This window comes from Salvelinus fontinalis, chromosome 8, assembly GCF_029448725.1.
Source record: "Salvelinus fontinalis isolate EN_2023a chromosome 8, ASM2944872v1, whole genome shotgun sequence".
NCBI lineage: Eukaryota > Metazoa > Chordata > Actinopteri > Salmoniformes > Salmonidae > Salvelinus > Salvelinus fontinalis.
Window position 1 is genome coordinate 1,921,870 of NC_074672.1, and position 24,251 is coordinate 1,946,120.

Genomic DNA, 24,251 nt, shown 5'->3' on the forward strand with positions numbered 1-24,251 from the left:
GATTGAGAAACCACTCAGGCAACCATAGACATACCTAGAAACCCTCACTAAACCATAGACATACCTAGACATACTCACTCAACACAAAACCACACACACAAAACCCAACAACCCCTTAACCATATAACCACCCAAAACGAAACAAAACACAAACATTCCCCATGTCACACCCTGACCTAACTAAAATAATAAAGAAAACAAAGAATACTAAGGCCAGGGCGTGACATTGTGAGTGAGCCCACTCCCTTGGCTGAGAAGCAAACCCACACATGAATGGTCTCAGGGTGCTTTACTGTTGGCATGGCACAGGAATGATGTTAGCGCTCACAGTGTCTTCTCCGGACAAGCTCTTTTCCGGATGCCCCAAACAATCGGAAAGGGGATTCATCAGAGAAAATTGCTTTTCCAATCCCTGTACCTTTTGCAGAATATCAGTCTGTCCCTGATGTTTTTCCTGGAGAGAAGTGGCTTCTTTACTGCCCTTCTTGACACCAGGCCATCCTCCAAAAGTCTCCGCCTCACTGTGCGTGCAGATGCACTCACACCTGCCTGCTACCATTCCTGAGCAAGCTCTGTACTGGTGGTGCCCCGATCCCGCAGCTGAATCAACTTTAGGAGACGGTCCTGGCACTTGCTGGACTTTCTTGGGTGCCCTGAAACGTTCTTCACAACAATTGAACCGCTCTCCTTGAAGTTCTTGATGATCCGATAAATGGTTGATTTAGGTGCAATCTTACTGGCAGCAATATCCTTGCCTGTGAAGCTCTTTTTGTGCAAAGCAATGATGACGGCATGTGTTTCCTTGCAGGTAACCATGGTTGACAGAGGAAGAACAATGATCCGCACCAAGCACCACCCTCCTTTTGAAGCTTCCAGTCTGATATTCGAACTCAATCAGCATGACAGAGTGATCTCCAGCCTTGTCCTCGTCAACACTCACACCTGTGTTAACGAGAGAATTACTGACATGATGTCAGCTGGTCCTTTTGTGGCAGGGCTGAAATGCAGTAGAAATGTTTTTTGGGGATTCAGTTCATTTGCATGGCAAAGAGGGACTATGCAATTAATTGCAATTCATCTGATCACTCTTCATAACATTCTGGAGTTTATGCAAATTGCCATCATACAAATTGAGGCAGCAGAATTTGTGAAAATTAATATTTGTGTCTCAACTTTTGGCCACAACTGTACACTACTACACTGTTCTGGGCATTTGAATGATGCATATATACATCAAGTTGCTGTCCACTGACTGTGCTGTACTGTGGGAGGAAGGGAGAGAGAGAGAGGGGGAGGGAGGAGAGGAGACCACACGGTGGCTGCAAATGGCAGCTTCTGTGACACAACAGAAGAGGGGGAGTGAGAGAAGAGAGGCAGGGAGCGAGTGAGTGAGTGAGTGAGCAAGAGACAGTGAGAGAGTGAGAGAAAAAGAGAGAGAACTGCAGCCAGGAGAACTAGATCAGATTGCAAAGATTGATAGAGGGGCTGTTCAGCTAATAAGCAGAGTTAATTTTCTCTCTTTAATTCTACAGTTTTATGGGAAATGTGACGAGGGACTTAAAATGTCTAAAGATTGTGATTGAATAGAAGTGCTGAAGGAGTTCATAAGATGGGGATACAAAGCCTTTTTTCACATTGGGAAGTTCTTAGATACCTTTTTTTACGTCCAGCAGCAGAGGACAAACTGAGGACGGATTGAATCAGTCAAAAAAAGAAAACGCACCAATTTTTCATAGTTTTGGTCTTTGCGGCGACCGACTGACACCTGGTGCAGTTCACGAATGTGCAATGCATGTCGGGGAAAACTCCCTGACTGAAAACAACAGAGGAAGGATAGAAAGCAGAGATAGAGATCAACAATGAAGAAATTCAAAGGGTTTCTGTGCCTGTGGCTCAAAAGGATGGAGTGGTTCTACCCTTAAGGAATCACAGAGAGAGAGAGACCAGCTCTGGTGGCATAAACTCAGAGGGAAGAATGAGGCTTCAGTTTGGCTAGCTGGTATATGAGCCAGGAGGATACTGTATTTCTGCTCTGAAGTGGGGGAAGAAAAGAACCAGGTGGATAATATATAAGGTAAGACAGGAACTATTCAAACTTCACGTCGAGTTTGATGCTGCTCTTTTGACAACTGCTTTTCCTCATCGTTGGTGCGATGTTGGTTGGAATAGCAGTAACGTTATTGGGTTTAGTGTAATTGTAAATGCAATGTCTCTTATCTTGTCCAATCTAAATTCGTATAGTACAGGTATGCCGCCGTGTACGAGAGAAGGCAACTCTTCAAGTCGATATAGTGACGCTTCCTCATTTAACATCACAGAATATGAGTTGTGTGTGTGACCCTCCTGACACTTGCATACAGTATCACGTCACACCTACGGCTGGTTTGAGATAGGACTGTATGATGCTTAGCATTTACCTGTTCCAGACAGTACTACATAAGAAAAGATGTTGCGGTCTCAAACATGATACACATTCTACCCTCATAATTACGAGTAAATGTCTAAGTCCACTGACGATACATCATTCTCTGAGGTAAATCCATTAACAGAACATAATGATTGAGGACCACTAGTTGCATTTGTGACAGGAGTTTTTGGCAAGATGCGCACTTCAGATTTTCTGAACGGATAAAAGTAGATACAGTTGAAGTCGGAAGTTTACATACACTTATGTTGGAGTCACTATAACTCGTTTTTCAACCACTTCACAAATTTTTTGTAAACAAACTATAGTTTTGGCAAGTCGGCTAGGACATCTGCTTTGTGCATGACACAAGTAATTTTTCCAACAATTGTTTACAGACAGATTATTTCACTTGTAATTCATTGTATCACAATTCCAGTGGGTCTGAAGTTTACATACAACTAAGTTTACAACAACTAAGTTAACTGTGCCTTTAAACAGCGTGGGAAATTCCCAAAAATGATGTCATGGCTTTAGAAGCTTCTGATAGGCTAATTTACATAATTTCCAGACTACGGTTTGCAACTGCGCATTGGAACAAAGATTGTACTTTTTGGAGAAATGTCCTCTGGTCTGATGAAACAAAAATAGAACTGTTTGGCCATAATGACCATCGTTATGTTTGGAGAAAATAAGGGGATGCTTGCAAGCCGAAGAACACCATCCCAACCGTGAAGCACAGAGGTGAGCGCAACATGTTGTGGGGGTGCTTTGCTGCAGGAGGGACTGGTGCACTTCACAAAATAGATGGCGTCATGAGGCAGGAAAATTATGTGGATATATTGAAGCAACATCTCAAGACATCAGTCAGGAAGTTAAAGCTTGGTTGCAGATGGGTCTTCCAAATGGACAATGACCCCAAGCATACTTCCAAAGTTGTGGCAAAATGGCTTAAGGACAACAAAGTCAAGGTATTGGAGTGGCCATCGCAAAGCCCTGACCTCAATTCCATAGAACATTTGTGGGCAGAACTGAAAAAGTGTTTACGAGCAAGGAGGCCTACAAACCTGACTCAGTTACACCAGCTCTGTCAGGAGGAATGGGCCAAAATGCACCCAATTTATTGTGGGAAGATTGTGGAAGGCTACCTGAAACGTTTAACCTGTAACGTTCGTTGTTTGAAAGAGACCAAGGCGCAGCGTAATTTGTGGTCATCATATTTATTTAAATGATCTCCAGCAACAAAATAACAAAGTGAAACCAAAACGAACGTACCGTTACGTAGGCTACAAGAGCTGTACAAAAACAATATCCCACAACATAGGTGGGAAAAAAGGCTACCTAAAAGGCTACCTAAAAGGATTCCCAATCAGAGACAATGATAGACAGCTGCCTAAGATTGGGAACCACACTCGGCCAAACACAAAGAAATAAAGACATAGAATGCCCACCCCACATCACACCCCGACCTGACCAAATAGAGAAATAATACGGCTCTCTAAGATCAGGGCGTGACATGACCCAAGTTAAACAATTTAAAGACAATGCTACCAAATACTAATTGTGTTTGTAAACTTCTGACCCACTGGGAATGTGATGAAAGAAATAAAAGCTGAAATAAATAATTCTCTCTACTATTATTCTGACATGTCACATTCTTAAAATAAACTGGTGATCCTAACTGACCTAAGACAGTTAGGATTTTGGATTGAATGTCAGAAATGGTGAAAAACTGAGTTTAGATGTATTTGGCTAAGGTGAATGTAAACTTCCGACTTCAACTGTATACTTGAATATTCAACTGAGCATAAAACAGACATTTTTATAATCACGAAAATGAAAGGAGTTCATTTTGGATAATGCATACATTGTACCCTTGATAATGTATGGAGCTTTGTCCAGCTGACAGCTGTCATGAATTAAATCCATAGGAATGCTGTATGATCTGAGTGCATCTCCCAAAAGTACTGTACTCAAGATACAACCAAAGAGTTTAAAATACCAAGAGGATTCAAGTTGATGTACAGTTGGGCTCTGTTTCCCCGATGGATAAATGACCACATCCTGCCTGCCTGTTATCTCAATAGCACACCAGCACACCACAAACATTATCTTCATGTTACACTCATAAATGATGCCAATAGAATGTATTAAAATAATGAAGTCATTATACGTACTTGATCTCATATTTGAACATGTGTTCGGATATTAAAAACTCATTTTAAATAGCACTTAAAATGCAGAGTACTTCAGGACATTTCAGATGTGTGTTATTTCTCCTGACCTGCGCAGCATGTTGCACTAAGTGCAATACAGATGTAAATCTATATAAGAGGAGATGCACAATAAAGTTTATATTTTAAAAAGTACTCTGTGGTTCTCTCGGTGAATAGAACATCATATAAAATACTACGTGCAAATGCCCCCTAGTGGGATTGACCTGTAATCACTTAACTGATCAAGAGAATACAGGTGGTTAAAAAACTGACCACAGGAGATATACAGCCAGCTTGTCTTCTCCAGTAATACATAAATAGAAGAGACGATGGAGGATCATCAAATCAAATTAAACGGGGACAAAAAGAACACAGATCTGCCCGAAAGCATTGAATGACTATGATACACGATGCATAAACACAAACACGCCAATGCACGCACAAACACGCGCACGCTTATCTCTCTGGTTCCAGCTGAACAACAACTTCAGATGGCATCTGAAACACAACATATTATCCCAGTCCACGGGACGATAGAGTGTGACTCAATCGGTCTGTCTTTTATCTGGAGAGACACATACTGTTAAAGAAAAGAACTGACTTGATCAAAGGGTGACCTTTCCATTGCCATGGTCAAATCCATCAAACTGTTCATCTTGAATAAAGGTCACTGTGATGGAAAGAGAATAAATGATAGTATTTCTATTTGTCTGTTCACTACATTGTTATATTGTGCAAAGCATTCAATGTAGTAACACACTTCCCATGTAACTGCCCATGGCAGATACTGTACAGTACTGCACCACGGTTAAGATGGGAGCTACTCTATAGGAAAGTACCTGTAGGTCACTTGAGACTGCACTGGTGAAGAGGGTGCATAGGAAAATACACTGACATCTGAACCTGAACTCTTCCGCAACAATGGATTATGGCCTCGATCACAGTCACCGGTTCAATTTCCTACCTCCTTGAGATGGAGTGCCCCCCTTTCCCCTAGGCCTAAACTTCTTCAGATCAATCGAAAGCAATAGCCCTTACCTGCACCCTCAATTCACCTCCATACGTGGTGTGTGTGTGCTAAGAGAAGCAGCTGTACTGAAGTTATATGTGAGTAATGACCACATCGTGCTTTCCATACAGACGCCCTCGTGAGTTCTATCATTTGGTTGCTATTTCAGACACAACAAAGTCATCCCGAAGTCAAGTTATTTTAAAGTGAAAGGAACGACAATGAACAACTTACCGTAAATAGAAATGCAGCAAAATGGCGTCGCACAAGTGTGCGACTTCCGTCACGTGCCGTGGTATTCCTGGCATTGACTCTGCAGACCTGTCATTTCTCACTCACACGCCGTCATACCCCCCCCCCACACACAAACAGAAACATAAGGGAGTCTACTGAATTTTAGCTATAACACATACATTTGCGACAAATAGGACCATAAACATAACTATCATTTGTCTGCTCATGCATGTGTTGCATTTACAACATCAGACAAGGGGATTGGTGACACTATACTTCATAGGCCTAATATACCCTACTTTCAGCTGCGTTCTAAAGATGTCACAAAAACTGTTGATTCTGGAAAAACCCAGGGCATTTTAACAAGGCATACCTTCTCTGATATTTCTGAGCGACTTCCAAATCACAGTCCATTGCCTGAAAACCTATTCATGCAGCACGTTACTAAATGCTTTTTTGACCTGGAGGCACTTATCTAATGACGCGAAACACACACAGGCGGTTTTACTTTCATTTGAACAATTCATGTGTTACCTGATATACTACTACAGTATGATATGGGTGTTGGTAGTCTAAAGGGGATAAGAGGCCAGCCTGGTCATGCATGTACTGCAAAAGAGGATACAGGATAAAAACATAGTGAAATGTTGAAACCATCCGTATACTATGTGTTTTTTGTGATATTGGTGGTCGGTTCAAGTGATTTACAGTGCATTCGGAAAGTACTCAGACCTCTTCCCTTTTTCCAAATTTTGTTACGTTATAGCCTAAAAAAAATTGTTTTTTAAAATCCTCATCAATCTACACACAATACTCCATTATGATAAAGCGAAAAAAGGTATTTTTTTAATATTTTTTTTTAACAAAAAAAAAGGAAATACCTTATTTACATAAATATTCAGTTCCTTTGCTATGACACTCGAAATTGAGCTCAGGTGCATCCTGTTTCCATTGATCATCCTTGAGATGTTTCCACAGCTTGATCGGAGTCCACCTGTGATAAATTCAATTGATTGGACATGATTTGGAAAGGCACACACCTGTCTATATCAAGTTTCAAATCAAGTTTATTTTATATAGCCCTTCGTACATCAGCTAATAGCTCGAAGTGCTGTACAGAAACCCAGCCTAAAACCCCAAACAGCAAGCAATGCAGGTGTAACGACTGTCGAAGTCGTCCTCCTCCTCAGACGAGGAGGCGAGAAGGATCTGAGGACCAATGTGCAGCGTGGTAATTTTCCATGATTTAATTAACACAAAACAAGACACTATACAAAATGACAAAACAAACTAACCGTCACAGTCCTAGCTGGTGCAGACAAAACACAAAGACAGGAAACAACCACCCACAATCCCCAACACAAAACAAGCCACCTATATATGATTCTCAATCAGGGACAACGATTGACAGCTGTCTCTGATTGAGAACCATATTAGGCTGAACACAGAAACAGACAAACTAGACACACAACATAGAATTCCCACCCAGCTCACGTCCTGACCAACACTAAACAAGCAAAACACATAAGAACTCTGGTCAGGACGGGACAGCAGGTGTAGAAGCATGGTGGCTAGGAAAAACTCCCTAGAAAGGCCAAAACCTAGGAAGAAATCTAGAGAGGAACCAGGCTATGAGGGGTGGCCAGTCCTCTTCTGGCTGTGCCGGGTGGAGATTATAACAGAACATGGCCAAGATGTTCAAAATGTTCATAAGTGACAAGCATGGTCAAATAATAATCAGGAATAAATGTCAGTCATAGCCGCTCATTAAGAGTTGAAAACAGCAGGTCTGGGACAGGTAGGGGTTCCATAACCGCAGGCAGAACAGTTAAAACTGGAATAGCAGCAAGGCCAGGTGGACTGGGGACAGCAAGGAGTCATCATGCCCGGTAGTCCTGACGTATGGTCCTAGGGCTCAGGTCCTCCGAGAGAGAGAGAGAAAGAAAGAGAGAAGGAGAGAATTAGAGAGAGCCAAGATTTTCAAAATGTTCATAAATGACAAGCATGGTCAAATAATAATCAGGAATAAATGTCAGTTGCCTTTTCATAGCCGATCATTAAGAGTTGAAAGCATCAGGTCTGGGACAGGTAGGGGTTCCATAACCGCAGGCAGAACAGTTGAAACTGGAACAGCAGCAAGGCAAGGTGGACTGGGGACAGCAAGGAGTCAACATGCCCGGTAGTCCTGACGTATGGTCCTAGGGCTCAGGTTCTCCAAGAGAGAGAAAGAAAGAGAGAAGGAGAGAATTAGAGAGAGCATACTTAAATTCACACAGGACACTGAATATAAGGTCACACAGTTGACAGTGCATGTCAGAGCAAAAACCAAGCCATGAGGTCGAATGGAATTGTCCGTAGAGCTCCGAGACAGGATTGTGTCAAGACACAGATCTGGGGAAGAGTACCAAAACATTTCTGCAGCATTGAAAGTCCCCAAGAACACAGTGGCCTAAATGTAAATGGAAGAAGTTTGGAACCACCAAGGCTTTGCTTGGTCATTATGGGGTATTGTGTGTAGTTTTAGAATAAGGCTGTAACGTAAGAAAATGTGGAAAAAGGTCAAGGGGTCTGAATACTTTCCGAATACACTGTATTGTATTTCTGCAGTAACACTAGTGGTGAATTGTGAGACATTATCAGGGGACAATCAAATCCTTTGGAAGAGGGCACAATAATAGACATGGCTGTCATAATATATTATAGCAACTGAGTGAGGGCTCTGTTTGACGTGGCTGTGTGTTCATAGTGAATGGAATGAGACTAAGAGGCTGTGGTAGAGAGGGGGAAGGACCCGAGGTATTTGATAGTGCACGTCAGTGGGCGGTTGTACAGCATCAGTCAAGCCTTCCCGAGTGTTGATCAGTGGGAGAGCATTTCCATCTAAAAGGACCCATGAGCACCAACATGTGAAGTTTATAAGAGCATGCCAAATTGGGTATCAAATGAAAGCTAAGAGTCTATATTTATTTTTAAATGAAGGCATACATATATTATTCAACCTTTTTACCATCCTAAAAATTAGGAATACGCAAAGGCAGAGACAACATCTACCAGAAAAAGTCTTACAAGTTATCAGAAATACATCAAAACACAATAATGTTGAAGTAAAGACCTCTGCCAATTAATATCAACACATATACTTCGTTTTGGATAAATGATTTGCCTTCTGTAAATTGAAGAAACATTGCCTTGTGACTTGTAATTCTGTTACTAAAAACCCATATATCTTTAATACATTTTAAGATTCCTCACCATCATGAGGGACAATAATGAAAGATCACAGAAGTAACTAGTAATGTTAGACCTACCAGTTAGTTATAGTGTATTAAATAGTGCATATTTACTGATATCAAGTTTGTTTGTGAATTATTAAATGATTCAAACGTGCAATTCCTGTACCAAATTGGTAACGTAATTACAGAAACCTCTGTAACAGAATTACTGCAATTGAATTGGCTACAATGGGAAATCATAGTAGTCACAAAACACAAGTGGGTCACTTGCTACTGTCCTCCCTTCCACTTGCATACTGTTCTGTTCAGCTCATAAGACATTTTTTTAAAATCATTCTGTTGTCTGTTAGTGAAAGCAAGACTGTGAAAACAGTCTGGACAACACCTCCCTCTCAATTCAATTAAATTTGCTTTATTGGCATGACGTAACAATGTACATATTGCCAAAGCTTATATATATGTGTGTGTGTGTGTGTGTGTGTGTGTGTGTGTGTGTGTGTGTGTGTGTGTGTGTGTGTGTGTGTGTGTGTGTGTGTGTGTGTGTGTGTGTGTGTGTGTGTGTGTGTGTGTGTGTGTGTGAGTGAGTGAGAATCATTAGATAAGACTGGATAACCAGATAGGATAGACTGACCATAGCCCACCGGCACATAGACTATTGCAGCATAGATACTGGGGACTGAGAGAGGGGAGGTGGGTGACCCTGTGGTCCCAGACAGGGCCAATCAGTTAGGATATAACCCCACCCATTTTGCCAAAGCACAGCCCCCACACCACTAATGGAATATCAACAGACCACTAACTTACTACCCTGAGACAAGGCCCAGTATAGCCCACAAAGATCTTCCCCACCGCATAAGGGGGCGCAAAACTGGACAGGAAGATCACATCTGTGACTCAACCCACTCAAGTCGAGAATAGGGAAAAAATCCTGGAATGACGTGATGCACCCCTCCTAGGGACAGCATGGGAGAGCGCGGTCGGAGGCAGAGAATCCCAGTGGAGAGTGGAGCCGGCCAGGAAAAAGACATCAAGGGTGGTTCGTCACTTCAATGCCTTGCCGTTCACCTTTGCACCACTGGGCCAGACTACACTCAATCATAGGACGTACTGAAGAGATGAGTCGGATCGGCAGACCATTCCATAAAAATGTAGCTCTGTAGGAGAAATCCCCGACTCCAGCTGTTTGCTTAGAAATTCTAGGAACAATAAGGAGGCCTGCGTCTTGTGACCATAGCGTATGTGTGGGTATATACGGCAGAACCATATCGGAGCGATACGTAGAAGCAAGTCCATGTAATGCTTTGTAGGTTAACAGTACATCTTAAAATCAGCCCTAGCCTTAACAGGAAGCCAATAGAGGCTAGCACTGGAGTAATATGATCATTTTGGGGGGTTCTAGTCAAGATTCTAGTAGCCGTATTTTGCACTAGCTGAAGTTTATTTAGCGTCTTATCCGGGTAGCCGGAGAGTAGACCATAGCAGTAGTTTAATCTTGAAGTGACAAAAGCATGGATTAGCTTTTCTGCATCAATTTGGGACAAATGTTTCAGATTTCTGCAATGTTACAAAGATGGGGAAAAAGCGACTCTAGAATTTTTTTTGATATGTTCGTCAAAAGAGAGATCAGGGCCCAGATTAACGGCAGGTTCTTCACAGTTTTATTTGAGACGACTATCGAGATTCATTGTCAGATCCGACAGCAGATCTCTTTTTTTTGGGGGGGGGGGGTCTAGAACTAGAAACGCAGTTTTGTCCGAATTTAAAGCAAAACATTTTCCGCCATCCACTTCCTTATGTCTGAAAAACAGGTTTACAGGGTGGGCAAGTTTGCGGCTTTACCTTGCTTCATTGAAATGTACATTTGTGTGTTTTCTGCATAGCAGTGAAAGTTGACAATGTGGTTCTGAATGACATCACCAAGAGGTAGTATATATAAAGAAAACAATAGTGGTCCTGGAACGGAACCTTGAGGAACACCGAAACGTACCTTTGATTTTTCGGAGGAAAAACCATCCACAGAGACAAACTGATATCTTTCAGACATATAAGACCTAAACCAGGCAAGAACTCGTCCGCGTAGACCAATAAGGGTTTCCAATCTTTCCTAAAGAATGCGTGACCAACGGTACACGCGACACTAAGGTCTAGGAGCACGATGACAGATACATAGCCTTGGTCTGACGCCATTAAAAGGTAATTCACCACCTTCACGAGTGCGGTCTCAGGACTGTAATGGGGTCTAAACCTGACTGGAGCGTTTTGTATACATTTTTGGGGTTCAGGAAGGGAGTGAGTTGCTGAGCAACTGCTTTTTCAAATAATGTTGAGAGGAATGAGAGATTCGATATAGGCTGATAGTTTTTACATTTTCCGAGTCAAGGTTATGCTCTTTCAGGAGAGTCTTTATAACTGCCACTTTTAGTGAGTTTGGTACAAATCCAGAGGATAGGGAGCCATTTACTACATTTTACATTTTAGTCATTTAGCTTACAGTAGAGTGCATACATTTTATTACATTTTAAATACTGAGACAAGGATATCCCTACCGGCCAAACCCTCCCTACCCGGACGACGCTATGCCAATTGTGCGTCACCCCACGGACCTCCTGGTTGCGGCCGGCTGCGACAGAGCCTGGGCGCGAACCCAGCCCAGCCTGGGCGCGAACCCAGAGACTCTGGTGGCGCAGCTAGCACTGCGATGCAGTGCCCTAGACCACTGCTCCACTACATTCAACATAGGAGGGCAAAGCACAGGAAATAGCTCCTTCAGTAGTTTAGTTGGAATAGAGTCCAGTAGATAGCTGGAAGGTTTTGAGCCCATGACTATTTTAGTGAATATGTCGAGAGATACAAGATTTTAAAAAGTGTAAATGTTTGATTTGTTTTTAGTCTCCTCATTCAGGTTGGAAAAGTGGGCTGATCGAGCAGCAGTGAGGGCTTTTCAATATTGCACGGTACTGTCTTCCCAAACTAGACGGAAGACTTCCAATTTGGTGGAGCACCATTTCTGTTCCAATTTTCGGGCAGCTTGTTTCAGGGCTAGGGTATTTTCTGTATACTATAAGGGAGCTAGTTTCTTGTGAATTTTTGTTTTGTTTTTAGCAGTGCGACCACATCTAGGATATTACGCAACGTTAAGTTTAGATTCTTGGTTAGGTGGTTAACTGATTTTTGTACTCCAACATCCTTGTGTAGGTGGAGGGAGTCTGCAACGGCATCTAGGAATCTTTGGGTTGTCTGACAATTTATAGCGCAGCTTTTGAAAATCCTTAGTTGAGGTCTAATCAAATGATTTGTTGCGATTGCAAACGTAATAAGGTGGTGGTCCAAAAGTCCAGAATTTTAAAGAAAAACATTTAGATCCACAATATCTATTCTACAGGACAAAACTAGATCCAGGGTATGATTTTGGCGATGCTTAGGTCCCGAGACATGTTGGCCAAAACCTGATGATAGCTCCGAAAGCCTTTTCGAGTGAGTCTGTGGACTTGTGAATATTGAAATCACCCAAATTTTTTAAATGATCTCCCATGACTACGAGGTACGATGTGAATTCAGGGAACTCAGTGAGGAACGCTGTATATGTTCCAGGAGGCCTGTAAACAGTAGCTTTAAAAAGTTATTGAGTAGGCTGCATTGTTCCCTTTCAGTCGGTCACTCGGTATAACATACTATGGGGAGTCAACGACAAATCCTATTCACCTGAAGCAAACCGATATCACGCCCAATGGATGCCAAGCACACCCCCGGGAGCCCCCCCTTCCGGGCTCTTAACTGCCCCATTGGAAACATGTCCTGTGAATCATAGTGTAATATTTTTGTCACCCATACCCTTATGTATATCATTTTCAATACTTGTTAATAATTCGTGGAAGAACTTTTCACGCAATTTACAAACTTTTCAAGCACACGAAGGCTACGAGATTCGGCTCCAACTTAGGTGTCTGTTAGTTGGGAGAGAGTACTCGTCCCCCTAGATGTTTCAAGTTTTGGGTCTTGGTATCAGTTTTGTGTTTGCTAAAGGCTTAATACATTCTGGTCTGCTTGGGTAGTTAATGCTTCATTGCTTGGGTAGGATTTGTGTTGGCTAAAAACCCACTACTTTCTGCTCTGCTTGTGTAGCCGGTGCTTCCTTGCTTGAGTAAGATGGCCAGTGGAAAGAGTAAGTTCAAAAAGGCTAACCAGCAGAGTTTGAGCCGCTGACTGTGCCCTAGGGCATGTGGTTTCACAATGAAAATTAAAGATACTCATGAGTGCTGTCCTGTTGCCTGGAGTGGGAACATCTTCAGGAAGCCTTGGGTCAGACCGTTCGTGTGACCATTGTCTCCAGCTGGTTCTGGACACCACCCTCTGCAACTGGATCCTGAACTTCCTGACAGGCAGACCACAGGTTGTGAGGATTGGCAACAACACCTCCTCCACACTGACTCTTAACACAGTCCCCCCCAGGGGTGTGTCCTCAGTCGTCTGCTGTACTCCCTGTTCACACACTACTGCGTAGCCTTGCAAAACACCAACTGCATCAGCAAGTTTAATGACGACACCATGATTTTAGGCCTGATAACTGACAAAGACGAGTCAGCCTATAGGGAGGAGCTAAGTGAACTGGCATTGTGGAGTTATGACAACGACCTCTCCATCAACATAGGCAAAACAAAACTTTAGGAAGCAGATGGAACATGCCCGTTCCACATCAACAGGAATGCAGTAGAGAAAGTCACTTGTTTTAAATTCCTCGGCGTCCACATCACCGAGGACAACACCACCAGACTGGTCAAGAGAGTGCAATAGCATTTCTACTTCCTAAGGTGGCTGAAGAAAGTTTGCATTCCACCCCTGGTTCTCTCCAAATATTACTGCTGCACCATTGAGAGCTTCCTGACCGGTTGCATCAAGTTTCAAGTTTTAATGTCACATCCATATGTACAGTGAAATTCTTTCTTACAAGCTCTAACCCCAACAATGCAGTAATCAATAACGATGTAATAGATAAAACAACAAGGTAGAACAAAAACACAAAAGATATAAGAGCAAGAAATAAGAACACGATGAAGTAGGTTAGCATACTATATACAGGGTCAGTTCCAGTACCCTATTTACAATGGGCAGGGACACTAGATCGATAGAGGTAGATACAGTTGAAGTTGGAAGTTTACATACACTTAGGTTGGAGTCATTAAAACTCGTTTCTCAACCACCACAAATTTCTTGTTAACAAACTAAAGTTTTGACAAGTCGGTTAGGACATCTACTTTGTGCATGACACAAGTCATTTTTCCAACAATTGTTTACAGACAGATTATTTCACTTATAGTTCACTGTATCACAATTCCAGTGGGTCAGATGTTTACATACACTAAGTTGACTGTGCCTTTAAACAGCTTGCAAAATTCCAGAAAATTATGTCATGACTTTAGAAGCTAATTGGCTAATTGACATCATTTGAGTCAATTGGAGGTGTACGTGTGGATGTATTTCAATGCCTACCTTCAAACGCAGTGCCTCTTTGCTTGGCATCATGGGAAAATCAAAAGAAATCAGCCAAGACCTCAGAAAATAAATTGTAGACCTCCACAAGTCTGGTTCATCCATGAGAGCAATTTCCAAACGCCTGAGGGTACCACGTTCATCTGTACAAACAATAGTACGCAAGTATAAACACCATGGGACCACGCAGCCGTCATAATGCTCAGGAAGGAGACGCAATCTGTCTCCTAGAGATGAACGTAATCTGGTGCGAAAAGTGCAAATCAATCCCAGAACAACAGCAAAGGACCTTGTGAAGATGCTGGAGGAAACAGGTACAAAAGCATCTATATCCAGAGTAAAATTATTTCTATATCGACGTAACCTGAAAGGCCGCTCAGCAATTAAGAAGCCACTGCTCCAAAACCGCCATAAAAAAGCCAGACTATGGTTGGCAACTGCACATGGGGACAAAGATCGTACTTTTGGGAGAAATGTCCTCTGGTCTGATGAAACAAAAATAGAACTGTTTGGCCATAATGACCATCGTTGTGTTTGGAGGGAAAAAGGGGAGGCTTGCAAGCCGAAGAACACCATCCCAACCGTGAAGCATGGGGGTGGCAGCATCATGTTGTGGGGACGCTTTGCTGCAGGATGGACTGGTGCACTTCACAAAATAGATGGCATCATGAGGCAGGAATATTATGTGGATATATTGAAGCAACATCTCAAGACATCAGTCAAGAAGTTAAAGCTTGGTCGCAAATTCTTCCAAATGGACAATGACCCCAACCATTCTTCCGGAGTTTTGGCAAAATGGCTTAAGGACAACAAAGTCAAGGTATTGGAGTGGCCATCACAAAGCCTGACCTCAATCCTATAGAAAATGTTTGGGCAGAACTGAAAAAGCGTGTGTGAGCAAGGAGACCTACAAACGTGACTCAGTTACACCAGCTCTGTCAGGAGGAATGTGCCAAAATTCACCCAACTTATTGTGGGAAGCTTGTGGAAGGCTACCCAAAACGTTTGACCCAAGTTAAAACCTGTCTAGGACAGGGGTTCCGCTAGCGGAACTCCGCCCACATTCCACTGAAAAGGCAGCGCGCGAAATTCAAAAAATATTTTGTAGAAATATTTAGCTTTCACACATTAACAAGTGCAATACAGCAAATGAAAGAAACATCTTGTGAATCCAGCCAACATGTCCGATTTTTTAAATGTTTTACAGCGAAAACACCACGTGTATTTATGTTAGCTCACCAAATACAAAAAAGCACAGACATTTCTTTCACAGCACAGGTAGCTTGCACAAAACCAACCAAACTAACCAACAACCAACCAAACTAACCAAGAAACAAGTTCATCAGATGACAGTCTTATAACATGTTATACAATAAATCTATGTTCTGTTCGAAAAATGTACATATTTGAGGTATAAATCATAGTTTTACATTGCAGCTACAATCACAAATAGCACCGAAGCAGCCAGAGTAATTACAGAGACCAACGTGAAATACCTAAATACTCATCATAAAACATTTATGAAAAATACATGGTGTGCAGCAAATGAAAGACAAACATCTTGTGAATCCAGCCAATATTTCAGATGTTTTAAGTGTTTTACAGCGAAAACACAAAATATAGCATTATATTAGCTTACCACAATAGCCAAAAACACAACCCATTTATCAGCAGCAAAAGTTAGCGATCGCTAAAAAACAGCAAAAGATATAATTTTTCACTAACCTTGACAAGCTTCATCAGATGACAGTCCTATAACATCAGGTTAGACAATACACTTATGTTTTGTTCGAAAATTTGCATATTTAGAGCTGAAATTCGTGGTTATACATTGTGAAAACGTAGCAACTTTTTTCCAGAATCTCCGTACTAAAAACTTTAGTACGACATTCAGCTTACGTTATAGCGAGACAGCGCCCAAAATCAGGGCGGAAAATAATACTAAACATTCGACAGAAATACGAAATAACATCCTAAATGGGTCCTACTTTTGCTGAGCATCCATCAGAATCTTTGTCCAGAATAATCGTTGTTTGGATTTAGAATGTCCTTTTCGTCTGTCGAATTAGCAACCAAAGCTAGCCAAGTGGCGCGAAGCTGTCCATCGTCACCAAACGCAGAGAACGGAACACGCCAAAACTCCCGATAAACTTTCAATAATCTGATAAAACTATATTGAAAAAACATACTTTACGATGATATTATCACATTTATCAAATAAAATCAAAGCCGGAGATATTAGCCGTCTATAACGAAAGCTTTTCAGAAGGCAATCCAGAGTTCCTTCCCGCGCCTTCCTGAACAAAGGAAATTGGGGTCATGTCATTCCAAGAGCTCTCTTTTGACCTCAGATAAAGCTAGACACCCCATTCCACCTCTCACTGCCTATTGGCATCTAGTGGAAGGTGTATGAAGTGCATGAGAGTGTTTTCTATCAAATAGTAATAATCATAAGCATATTGTACGAGCAAGAATTGAGTACGAGGCAGTTTAATTTGGGAACGATTTTTTACAAAGTGAAAACAGCGCCCCCATATCCCAAAGAGGTGTTAAACAATTTAAAGGAAATGTAACCAAATACTAATTGAGTGTATGTAAACTTCTGACCCACTGGGAATGTGATGAAAGAAATAAAAGCTGAAATAAATCACTCCACTATTATTCTGACATTTCACCTTCTTAAAATAAAGTGGTGACCCTAACTGACCTGACAGGGAATTTTTACTAGGATTATATGTCAGGAAATGTGAAAAACTGAGTTGGTGTATGTAAACTTCCAACTTCAACTGTATGTATAGGGGTATATGATAAACAGCATACCAGCAGCGTATATGATGATTGTATGTGAGAGGGTGTGCATGTCAGTATATGTATTGGGCATATGTGTGAGTAAATTATGGAGTGAGTGTTTGTAAGTCTGTTTGAGTGTCCGTGTGCGTATGTGTGTAGGGCTCTGTGAATGTCCATAGAGACAATACAAAAATAAAAATAAACTACAAGGGTCAACTGAGATAGTCCATGACGCCATTTTGTTTGATATTTAGTCTATTTAACAGTGTATTTAACAGTCTTATGGAATGGGGATAATAGCTGTTCAGGAGCCTAAGCAGAGAGAGTAGTCCATGGCTTGGATGGTTGAATTCTTTAACGATTTTCCTTCCTTTCACACCGCCTGCTATTGAGGTCCTGGATGGCAGGGTGCTCGGTCCCAGTTATGTACGAGGCTGTCCGCAACACCCTCTGTAGTGCAATGCGATCAAAGGTGGTGCTATTGCCATACCAAATAGTGATGCAGCAAGTCAAAATGCTCTCAATGATACAGCTATAGAACTTTTTGAGGATTTGAGGGCCCTTGCATGCCAAACCTTTTCAACCTCCTAAGGGGGAAGAGGCGCCGTCGTACCTTCTTCATAACTGTGCACGTGTGTGTGGACCATTTTAAGTTCTTAGAAACTTGGACAGCGAGGAACTTGAAGCTCTCTACCCGCTCCACTGGAGCCCCATCGATCACGGCCTGCTACGGGAATTGCTACGCTCACGACCCTAAGGCCCTCCAGCGGGTGGTGAGAGGTCCCAGTACATCACCCATCCAGGACTACTCGAAACGGTGCCTGGGGAAGGCATGCAGCATCATCAAGGACCCCACACACCCCAGGCATGAGTTGTTCTCTCTCTTACAGTCGGGCAGATGGTATTGGAGCATGAGGTCTGAAACAAACAGGCTCAGAGACAGTTTCTATCTACAAGCCATCAGAGTGCTGAACACTTGAGCTGGACTGACCACGTGCTCTGATTTCCCGCGCCTTAGCAAACATGCACTCACTCATGAACACACCCACACAGACAAACACACACATATACATTAATGCTATGCACACATCACACCTGCTGCTACCAGACTCTTATTATACTGCTCAGTTTATCATGCACTCACTCATTTACTTCCGGCGCCAACAGAGATGGCCGCCTCGCTTCGCGTTCCTAGGAAACTATGCAGTATTTTGTTTTTTTACGTGTTATTTCTTACATTGGTACCCTAGGTAGTCTTAGGTTTCATTACATACAGTTGGGAGGAACTACTGAATATAAGAGCAACGTCAACTCACCATCATTACGACCAGGAATATGACTCTCCCGAAGCGGATCCTGTGTTTTGCCTTCCACCCAGTACAATGGATATGATTCCAGCCGGCGACCCTAAACAACGACGCCGTAAAAGGGGCAAATGAAGCTGTCTTCTGGTCAAGCTCCGGAGACAGGCACATCGCGCTTCACTCCCTAGCATACTACTATCCAATGTCCAGTCTCTTGACAACAAGGTTGATGAAATCCTTGAGCAAGGGTAGCATTCCAGAGAGACATCAGAGACTGTAACGTTCTTTGCTTCACGGAAACATGGCTCACTCGAGAGACGCTAACGGAGTCGGTGCAGCCAGCTGGTTTCTTCACGCATCGCGCCGACAGAAACAAGCATCTTTCTGGTAAGAAGAGGGGCGGGGGGTTATTCCTTATGATTAACGAGACGTGGTGTGATCATAACAACATACAGGAACTCAAGTCATTCTGTTCACCTGACTTAGAATGCCTCACAATCAAATGTCGACCGCATTATCTACCAAGGGAATTCTCTTCGATTTTAATAATCACAGACATGAATGAGTGTTCTGCCATGGCCAGCGAAGAGCCTGGATCTCAAACCCATTGAGCACGTCTGGGACCTTTTGGATCAGAGGATGAGGGCTAGGGCCATTCCCCCCAGAAATGTCTGGGAAATTGCAGGTGCCTTGGTGGAAGAGTGGGGTAACATCTCACAGCAAGAGCTGGCAAATCTGGTGCAGTCCATGAGGATTGAGATGCACTGCAGTACTAAATGCAGCTGGTGGCTACACCAGATACTGACTGTTACTTTTGATTTTGACCCCCCCCCCCCCCCCCCCCCCCCAACTTTGTTCAGAGACACATTATTCCATTTCTGTTAGTCACTGTGGAAGTTTGTCTCATTTGTTGAATCTTGTTTTGTTCATACAAATATTTACACATGTTAAGTTTGCTGAAAATAAACGCGGTTGACAGTGAGAGGACGTTTCTATTTTTGCTGAGTTTATGAAAGCTGTGGTGCCTCTGTGACTTTTGTTGATGTGTCTGTTTCAGCGCTGGGTGATTGTCGACAACAGGAGGGTGGTGGCATGAATCAACAGACAGGGTGGGATGTTGTCTCTCTCTCTCCTAAACCTGGCCCGATATCTGCTCGTATGGAGCAGTGCGCATTTTCTGTTGCTCAGGCTTTGGTCCTGGACGCTCTGTGTGAGCCTCTGTTTGAACCATTGGAGTCTGTGGACCTGAAGGTCCTTTCCTAAAAGACTGCCCTGCATATTGTGCATTTATCCAGGTTACCACAGTTAACCTGTTGGTTTGAGCCCTGGGCTGCTGTGGTTCGTTGATGAGGCTGCACGCGAATGCACATTATCAAGTCACAGCAGATGCCCTGTTGTTTTGGACTTGCGGTTCCTTGTGTGAGATCCTCAGATCTCTATGTTAGCCTTTTTGGAACCAGTAGGATCTACGGACTAGGCCTGCCGTGGTCAATGTTACGTAGCTTTTTGTCCAGGTTACCACAGTTGTCCTGTGGGTTTGAGCCTTGGGCTGCTTTGGTGTGTGTCAGCGTGCGAGTACAGTTTCCGTGTTACTGCAGGCTTTCTGTGGGTTTGAGCCTCAGGGTGCCATGGTTCAACACCTCTTGTCGGTTCAGTGTGCATAGCCAAGTTGCAGCAGGTTCTGGTTCCCTATGTGGGGCTATGACAGTTCAGGTTTCTCAGGTAAGTATTAGGGGAAAAAAGGTGGCTTCTGTAATCCCTTTTTAGAGTTGGTGGAACGTGCGTGTGCTGGGCTGCAATAGGCCTCCTAGTTTGGTACCCTCCTGGGCAGGCTTGGGGAGGGATTGTATGTCCCCATAGTATGTTATACAGAGTGACCGACTGAAAGGGAACGTACAGTTATGAATAGCCCAGTATTATTGCCAGGTAGGCGGGGTTTCGAGGGCAGGCTCGGCATCCATTGGCCCATTGGGTGGGATATCTTTGCTTCAGGCAAAAAGGTCACCTGTGTAACCAGGTATGAGAGGCTTCATTTAGTGCAGTAAATTATTCTGGCTTAAGCCAGGTTTCAGTCAGGCCAATCATATCAAGTTAATGATCAGTAATTAGTTAATTGACTATGACTGCCTTGGAAGTGAGGGATTTAACATAAAGTAGTCCCATTTCGAGATGTGAGGTGTTATCACAATCTCTTTAATTTATGACAGGAATGGAGGAAGTCTTTATTCCAGGGAGATTGCTAAAGGGAACACCGCCATGTTTGGTTTTGTCCGACCTATTATAGATCAAGGCAAATCTACTGTGCTCTACTGTGCTGTACTGTGATGTCCAAAATGTGAACCATTGACATCTATGATTATTTCATAGGTATATTTTAGTGGTGGAGCTCATTACAATAATAGCCAGTGTTTAGAATTATACCCAAATATGCAAAAGAAGGATATTGCATATTTCTACCTTTGTGTACCTATTCAGGATACACCACCATGAAGAGAATGATTTTCAAATCCAGAATTATGCATTTCTGTATAGTACAGATCAGGGGCCCACGACATCCTTGAATCTCCAATCGTTTTTGGAAAACGTGGTCACATAGAAAACTGAGGGAGATTTTACCGTAATTCTGCGACCACACTTTGCATCTGCACAGTTTTTCAATTAAATGTGTTTTTGTGAAATGTGCTATGTCAAGTGTTGCTTGTGCATTAGTGTTGAACGTCTAGTCCTTTTTGAGGTCGGTTCGGTTTCGGTTCGATTTCAGGTTTTGATTATTTGGGTTGAATGCTGCAACAACACAGAATTAAACAATAATACAAGTCCCATGATGGTAGTAACTGCTAATTACTGCTTATCACTTATTAAAACCTCTACGGGATTGGTGTCCCTATACCGGGACGGTTGATGTTAACGTGTGCTAATGTGACTAGAATGACGTTGTAAGGAACAGCAAACTTTCCGGGACATAGACATGTCTTATATGGACAGAAACCTTAAATGTTTGTTAATCTAACTGCACTGTCCAATTTATAGTAGCTATTACAGTGAAAAAATACCATGCTATTATTTGAGGGGAGTGCAACAACACGGCAACTGGTTTGATACATTCACCTCTGAAGGTAAATAATGTACTTACATTCAGTTATCTTGCTCTGATTTGTCATCCTGAGGGTCCCAGAGACAAAATGTAGCATAGTTTTGTTTGATAAAATCTAGTTTTATATTCAAATGTAGGAACTGGGTTCTACAGTTTGAACCCCTGCTGTCTCTGGCTCCACACCCATCTCGCCGGCCATCTAGATGTGTGAAAGTTAGTGTATAAGCTAACTCATCTCTGTTGTTGTCGTCTTAGCTGATTAGCTGTTGTTGCCTTACCCGTTGTCTTAGCTAGCTCTCCCAATCAACACCTGTGATTGCTTTATGCCTCACTTTATGTCTCTCTCTAATATCAATATGCCTTGTATACTGTTGTTTAGGATAGTTATAATTGGTTTAGTTTACTGCGGTGCCCCTAGTCCCACTCAACATGCCTCAGATATCTCTTTTGTCCCACCTCCCACACATGCAGTGACTTCACCCAGCATAACTAGTGCGTCCAGAGACGCAACCTCTCTTATCGTCACTCAATGCCTAGGTTTACCTCCACTGTACCCGCACCCTACCATACCCCTGTACATTATGCCCTGAATCTATCCTACCACACCCAGAAATCTGCTCCTTTTATTCTCTGTCCCCAACGCACTAGACGACCAGTTTTGATAGCCTTTAGCCGTACCCACATCCTACTCCTCCTCTGTTCCTCGGGTGATGTAGAGGTTAACCCAGGCCCTGTGTGTCCCCAGGCGCTCTCATTTGTTGATTTCTGTAACCGTAAAAGCTTTGATTTCATGCATGAAGCCTCCTCCCTAAGTTTGTTTTACTCACTGCTTTAGCACACTCTGCCAACCCTGACGTCCTTGTCGTGTGTGAATCCAGGCTTAGGAAGGTCACCCAAAATTCTGAGATGTCCATCCCCAACTACAACATTTTCCGTCAAGATAGAACTGCCAAAGGGGGAGGAGTTGCAATCTACTGCAGAGATAGAGGTTGTTCCAGGTCTATACCCAAACAGTTCGAGCTTCTAATTTTAAAAATGTATCTCTCCAGAAATAAGTCTCTCACTGTTGCCGCCTGTTATAGACGCCCCTCAGCTCCCAGCTGTGCCCTGGACACCATATGTGAATTGATTGCCCCCCCATCTATCTTCGGAGTTAGTTCTGTTAGGTGACCTAAACTGGGATATGCTTAACACCCCGGCAGTCCTACAATCTAAGCTAGATGCCCTCAATATCACACAACTGATCAAGGAACCCACCAGGTACAACCCTAAATCCGTTAACATGGGCACCCTCATAGACATTATCCTGACCAATTTGCCCTCCAAATACACCTCTGCTGTTTTCAATCAGGATCTCAGTGATCACTGCCTCATTGCCTGCATCCGTAATGGGTCCACTGTCAAACAACCACCCCTCATCACTGTCAAACGCTCCCTAAAACACTTCTGCGAGCAGGCCTTTCTAAGGATATTGACCTCATCCCGTCAGTAGAGGATGCCTGGTCGTTCTTTAAAAGTAATTTCCTCACCATCTTAAATAAGCATGCCCCTTTCAAAAAATGTAGAACTAAGAACATATATAGCCCTTGGTGTACTCCAAACCTGACTGCCCTCGACCAGCACAAAAACATCTTGTGGCGGACTGCACTAGCATCAAATAGTCCCCGTGATATGCAACTTTTCAGGGAAGTCAGGAACCAATACTGACTGCATAGTCAGTTAGGAAAGCAAAGGCTAGCTTTTTCAAGCAGAAATTTGATCCTGTAGTTCTAACTCCAAAGAGTTTTGTGACACTGTAAAGTCCATGGAGAATAAGAGCACCTCCTCTCAGCTGCTAATTGCACTGAGGCTGCACTGAGGCTAGGAAACACTGTCACCACTGATGAATCCACGATAATCGAGAATTTCAATAAGTGTTCTCTACAGCTGGTCATGCTTTCCTCCTGGCTACCCCAACCCCAGCAAACAGCTCCGCAACCCCCGCAGCTACTTACCCAAGCCTCCCCAGCTTCTCCTTCACCCAAATCCAGATAGCAGATGTTCTGAAAGAGCTGCAAAACCTGGATCCGTACAAATCAGCTGGGCTAGACAATCTGGACCCTCTCTTTCTAAAATGATCTGCCACCATCGTTGCAACCCCTATTACCAGTCTGTTCAACCTCTCTTTTGCATCACCCGAGATTCCTAAAGATTGGAAAGCTGCTGCGGTCATCCCCCTCTTCAAAGTGGGTGACACTCTAGACCCAAACTGTTACAGACCTATATCCATCCTACCCTGCCTTTCTAAAGTTTTCAAAAGCCAAGTTGACAAACAGATCACCGACCATTTCGAATCCCGCCGTACCTTCTCCGCTGTGCCATCCGGTTTCCGAGCTGGTCACGGGTACACCTCAGCCACACTCAAGGTACTAAACGATATCATAACCGCCATCGATAAAAGACAGTACTGTGCAGCCGTCTTCATTGACCTGGTCAAGGCT

The 24,251-nt window shown here is 43.0% G+C and overlaps 1 protein-coding gene across 1 annotated transcript in view; it reads left to right on the plus strand.

Moving 5' to 3' along the window:
* The first annotated feature begins 1,379 nt into the window (after positions 1–1,379).
* LOC129860361 (ATP-sensitive inward rectifier potassium channel 12-like) overlaps positions 1,380–24,251 on the plus strand; it is a 32,624-nt gene continuing 9,752 nt past the window's right edge. Inside the window, exon 1 of the mRNA XM_055930697.1 lies at positions 1,380–2,074. The gene's annotated coding sequence lies outside the window, so the exon portion shown is untranslated. The remainder of the gene's footprint in view (positions 2,075–24,251) is intronic.